Genomic DNA, 6,093 nt, shown 5'->3' with positions numbered 1-6,093 from the left:
AATAAAAAACGCATGTGCCAATCCAGCTATACTTAGAATGAATAATTATTGTATCATACCACAGAGTGGTCCTGTGGATACAAAAAGATATAGAGGTGCCACGCCCTATAGAATCATTGAAAAGAAAAAAAATGGGGACTTTTGGACTATTTTTATATATTTTTTCAATCCAGCTCTAATGGATCAGATTTTCAGTTTTCAAAACTGAGCAAATAATAACAATTGTGTGGGGTGAATATGGCAATTATACATTAACCAGTTATACATAAGACTGTCGTAAAATGAGGCTTGGTTCAGATTAGGGTTAGAGGGGTTAGAGGGTTAGGGTTAGAGGGGTTAGGGTTAGAGTGGTTAGGGTTAGAGGGGTTAGGTATAGAGGGGTTAGGGTTAGAGGGGTTAGGGTTAGAGGGGTTAGGGATAGAGGGGTTAGGGTTAGAGGGGTTAGGGATAGAGGGGTTAGGGTTAGAGGGGTTAGGGTTAGAGGGGTTAGGGTTAGAGGGGTTAGGGTTAGAGGATTAGGGTTAGAGGGGTTAGGGTTAGAGGGGTTAGGGATAGAGGGGTTAGGGATAGAGGGGTTAGGGTTAGAGGGGTTAGGGTTAGAGGGGTTAGGGATAGAGGGGTTAGGGATAGAGGGGTTAGGGATAGAGGGGTTAGGGTTAGAGGGGTTAGGGTTAGAGGGGTTAGGGGGTTAGAGGGGTTAGGGTTAGAGTGGTTAGGGTTAGAGGGGTTAGAGGGTTAGAGGGGTTAGGGATAGAGGGGTTAGGGTTAGAGGGGTTAGAGGGTTAGAGGGGTTAGGGATAGAGGGGTTAGGGTTAGAGGGGTTAGGGTTAGAGGGGTTAGGGTTAGAGGGGTTAGGGATAGAGGGGTTAGGGATAGAGGGGTTAGGGTTAGAGTTAGAGGGGTTAGGGTTAGAGGGGTTAGGGTTGGAGGGGTTAGGGTTGGAGGGGTTAGGGTTGGAGGGGTTAGGGTTAGAGGGTTAGGGTTAGAGGGTTAGGGTTAGAGGGTTAGGGTTTCCCATTAAAGAATATGGCTAGGACTCAGGAATTAAAACAGGGACCTCCCCCAGAGGTCAAAGGTCAGAAGGCGTGGCTGACCCACCCCCACCAAAGTGTACCACCTACCGCAAGATTGACCCGGACAGAAACGTGCTGCTTTTTTTAGCAGGCGCACGAAGGTGGCATTAATTCTTTTTTGTTTACAAACGGTTTTTATTATGGAAAAAGGTCAAAGTACATAAAAAATTACAATGTAGGTACATGAATGCATACAAAAATCTTTAACTATGAACATTGTACAGAGAAAGGGAAAAACATGAAGGTGGCATTAATTCTTAACCACTTACATACCGGGCACTTCACCCCCCCCCCCTCCTTCCCAGGACAATTTTTAGCTTTAAGCGCTGTTGCACTTTGAATGACAATTGCGCGGTCATGCTAACCTGTACACAAACAAAATTAACGTCCCTTTTTCCCACAAATAGAGATTTCTTTTGGTGGCATTTGATCACCTCTGCGATTCTTATCTTTCGCGTTATAAACGAAAAAAGACCGACAATTTAAAGAAAAAAAATGATGGGCACTGATAGGCTGCACTGATATTCAGCACTGACGGCACTGATAGGCAGCACTGACAGCAGAGATAGGCAACACTGACAGCACTGATAGGCGGCACTGACAGCAGTGATAGACGGCACTGATAGGCAGCACTGATGGGCACTGATAGTTGGCACTGGATAGGCAGCATTGATGAGGAGCTACTGACAGGCATTACTGAGTGGCACTGATTGTCACTTTGATGGGGCACTGACAGGCATTACTGATAGGGCACTGATTGGCACTTTTTGGGCATTGTTGTGGGCACTGACAGGCATTTATTAGGGGACAGGTTGGCAGGTGTTGGGCACTGATTGACTTTTGATGGGGACTGTGCTGATAATCAATGTGCTGATTATCAGCGCAGACCCCCCCTCTGACAGGGAGAGTCACCGATCGTCTCTCCCTGTCAGCGTGAACCGAGGAAAGACGTTTAACGGCACTTCCTGGTTCACGCGATGATCAGCTGTGATTGGTCACAGCTGATCACGTGGTAGGGAGCATCTGTCAAAGGCTTCATACCACGATTTGAGTTGCTGTGTGTCAGACTGACACACAGCACCTCCGATCAACGCAATGCGCGCCCCCGTGGGCGCGCGCCGGCTGTGATATCCTGATCACGTCATATGACGTCCGGACAGGATATCACAAGCACTTTGCCGCCGTCATTCTGCTATATGGCGGGCGGCAAGTGGTTAATTGCACCCCCCACGTATCGGCAAACGTATCGGTTGTGCAGCTGTGAAGCTCCGTGACCGCGCCCCCGCGGACCCGATCGCTGCCGGAGTCCCGCGATCGGGTCACAGGAGCTGAAGAACGGGGAGAGGTGTGTATAAACAAACGTCACACTTCCAGCCACGCCCCCCTACAGAAAGAAACACACATGTGGTTAACCCCTTCACTGCCATTGTAATTTTTTTACAGTAAACAGTGCATTTTTATAGCACTTTTCGCTGTGAAAAAGACAATGGTCCCAAAAATGTGTTAAAAGTGTCCGATGTGTTCGCCATAATGTCGCAGTCACGAAAAAAATCGCTGATCGCCGCCATTACTAGTAAAAAAAAAAAAAATATTAATAAAAATGCCATAAAACTATCCCCTATTTTCTAAACGCTATAACTTTTGCGCAAACCAATCGATAATCGCTTATTGTGATATTTTTTTCCAAAAATATGTAGAAGAATACGTATCGGCCTAAACTGAGGAAAAAATATGTTTTTTTATATATTTTTGGGGGATATTTATTATAGCAAAAACATAAACATATTGGGCCAGATTCAGAAAGAGATACGACGGCGTATCTCCTGATAGGCCGTCGTATCTCTGAGTGCGTTCGGTCGTATCGATGCGCCTGATTCAGAGAATCAGTTACGCATAGATATCCCTTAGATCCGACAGGTGTAAATCTCTTACACCGTCGTATCCTAGGCTGCATACTAAGTGGCACTTCCGTCGATTTCAGCGTAGAATATGCAAATTAGGTAGATACGCCAATTCACAAATGTACGTCCGCCCGGCGCATTTTTTTACGTCGTTTACGTTAGGCTTTTTCCGGCGTATAGTTACCCCTGGGTCTATGAGGCGCAGCCAATGTTAAGTATGGCCGTCGTTCCCGCGACGAAATTTGAATTTTTTACGTCATTTGCGTAAGTCGTTCGCAAATAGGAATTTGCGTAAAATGACGTCACCGTCGTAAGCATTGGCTTGTTCCGGTTTAATTTCGACCATGCGCATTGGGATACCCCCACGGACGGCGCATGCGCTGTTAAAAAAAAACATTGTTTACATCGGGTCACGACGTATTTACATAAAACACGCCCCCATCACATCCATTTGAATTCCGCGCCCTTACGCCACCAAAGATATAATACGCCGCCGTAACTTACGGCGCGAATTCTTTGAGGATTCGGAAAAAAAAAAGTTACGGCGGCATAGTGTATCTTAGATACGCTGCGCCCGGCGTAAAGATGCGCGGAGGTACGTGAACCTGCCCCTTTGAATTTTTTTCAAAACTGTCGCTCTATTTTTGTTTATATCGCAAAAAATCAAAACCGCAGAGGTGATCAAATACCACCAAAAGAAAGCTCCATTTGTGGGAAAAAAAGGACGCCAATTTTGTTTGGGAGCCACATCGCACGACTGCGCAATTGTCAGTTAAAGCGGCACAGTGCCGAATCGCAAAAAGGGGCAAGGTCCTTTAGCTGCCTAATAGTCCGGGTCTTAACCGGTTTTAAGGGGGTGTGGCAGGGGGCGTGTCCTATACCTACCTACGTTTGCTAGTAGGTGTTCCTCATTCCCATCTCACAATGTTGGGAGGTATGCATATGAGTTGAGAGGAGGGAGAGCAATGTGTGGGAAACCATAGCTAAATACGTTTTCTTATCTAATTTGGCAAATAAAGTATTTCGAATTAATAGTCTAATGCAAGCCATGTTTTTATTTTATTATTTTATGTCCAAGTTCCGCTTTTAGTGTGCATGACCAAATCATATAAAGCCTGATTATTATTATAGAGTATACTGCACTTTGATATGAGCTGTAAACAGGCCTTCAATAGCTGATAGAAGAAAGTGATAGGCAAATGTTTTATCAGCTCTTTTATTGCATTGGAGGTTATCTGTACTATTGTTGCCTAATAAGCATACTTTCTTTTATATAGCGATTTAAGTTTTGTATATAAGAGCAGTTCACACTGACACTGGTTTGTGTCCATTATCACATTCCAAGATTAGGAGTCTGGACTTCAAAGTCCTACAGACACTGGATAATCTTTACACAATGATGTTGATTTAATAGAAGGACTGTGTTGTCTATGGGTAATGTCAGACTTTCCCACAGACATTTGTTGTTTACAAAAATCTGTATTTTTTTATTTATTTTTTTTGCTAGAAAATTATTCCCCAAACATTATGGGGCAGATCCACATACATACGCTGCGCCCGGCGCAGATGTAAGATACGCTACGCTGCTGTAACTTACTTGGCTTTGGTTTGAATCGTCAACGAATTTGCGCCGTAAGTTACGGCGGCGTAGTGTATCTCTCGCGGCGTAAGGGTGCGGAATTCAAATTGGGCGGGTAGGGGGCGTGTTTCATTTGAATGAAGCGCGTCCTCATGCCGAACTCCCAGGGTGCATTGCTCCAAATGACGTCGCAAGGACGTCATTGTTTTCAACGTGAACGTAAATGGCGTCCAGCCCCATTCACGGACGACTTACGCAAACGACGTAAAATTTTTAAAATTAGAAGCGGGAACGACGGCCATACGTACGCCACCATATAGCAGCTTTAACTATACGGCGGAAAAAGCCAAACGCAAACGAGGTAAAAAAAAATGCGACGGCCGATCGTCGGAAATACAGTATTTATCGCGGTATAACGCGCTCCCGCGTATACCGCGCACCCCTAATGTTGCCACGAATCCTGTGGACATTTTTTTTTTTTAGTACTTACAGTTTTGGTGTCTTGCGCGGCGTCCATCGGCGGCCTCGTCGGGTCCGGCGTCCGTTTGCGGCTTCGGGTGTCCTCTTCGTCGGGTACGGGTCCTTCTGCGGCTTCTGGGGGTCCTCTTCGTCGGGTCCGGGGTCCGTCTGCGGCTTCGGGTGTCCTCTTCGTCGGGTCCGGCGTCCTTCTGCGGCGTCCTCGCGTCCTCCCCGCTCGTTTCCCGCGCCGAGTTTGAATACTGCGCCGACATATACCGAGCGCAGTACACTCGTGTATAGTCGGGCAGGCTCGGCAACGCTCGCGCTGACGCCCTGTAAGCACAGGATGTCAGCGCGAGAAGTGCCGAGACTGCCCGAAGATACACGAGTGTACTGCGCTCGGTATATGCCGGCGCAGTATTCAAACTCGTGGCGGGAAAGCGGGTATCGGCATATACCGCGTACTCACGATTTTGCCCTGATTTTCAGGGCAAAATAGTGCGCGGTATACGCCGATAAATACGGTAGCTAATTTGCATGCTCGACGCGGATTACGACGGAAACGCCACCTAGCGGAAGCCGAAAAATTGCATCTAAGACCCGACGGCGTACGAAGACGTACGCCTGTCGGATCTAACACAGATGCCGTCGTATCTTGTTTTGTGGATACCAAAACAAAGATACGACGCGCAAAATTTGAAATTACGTGGCGTATCAAGAAATACGCCGGCGTCATTTCTTTGAGGATCTGCCCCTATATATTTACCAGATAAAAATGACATGTATTGCAAGATTACCCCCCCCCCAAACATTATGGCCTGGATTCACAAAGCACTTGCGCCGACGTATCTCGAGATACGCCGCATAAGTTCAAATATGCGCCGTCGTATCTGTGCGCTGGGCCCACAAAACTAAGATACGCCTAAAAACAGGCTTCATTCCACCGACGTAACTTGCCTACGCCGGCGTAAAGTGGGCGCATATTTACGCTGGACGCATGTAGCTCTCCCATAGATTTTCTATTCAAATATGCAAATGAGGGTGATACGCCGATTCACGTACTTGCACCCGACGCAGGCTA

Source organism: Rana temporaria, chromosome 12 (genome assembly GCF_905171775.1).
Source record: "Rana temporaria chromosome 12, aRanTem1.1, whole genome shotgun sequence".
NCBI lineage: Eukaryota > Metazoa > Chordata > Amphibia > Anura > Ranidae > Rana > Rana temporaria.
The sequence above is the reverse complement of the archived record's forward strand: the minus strand, read 5'-3'. Positions refer to the sequence as shown.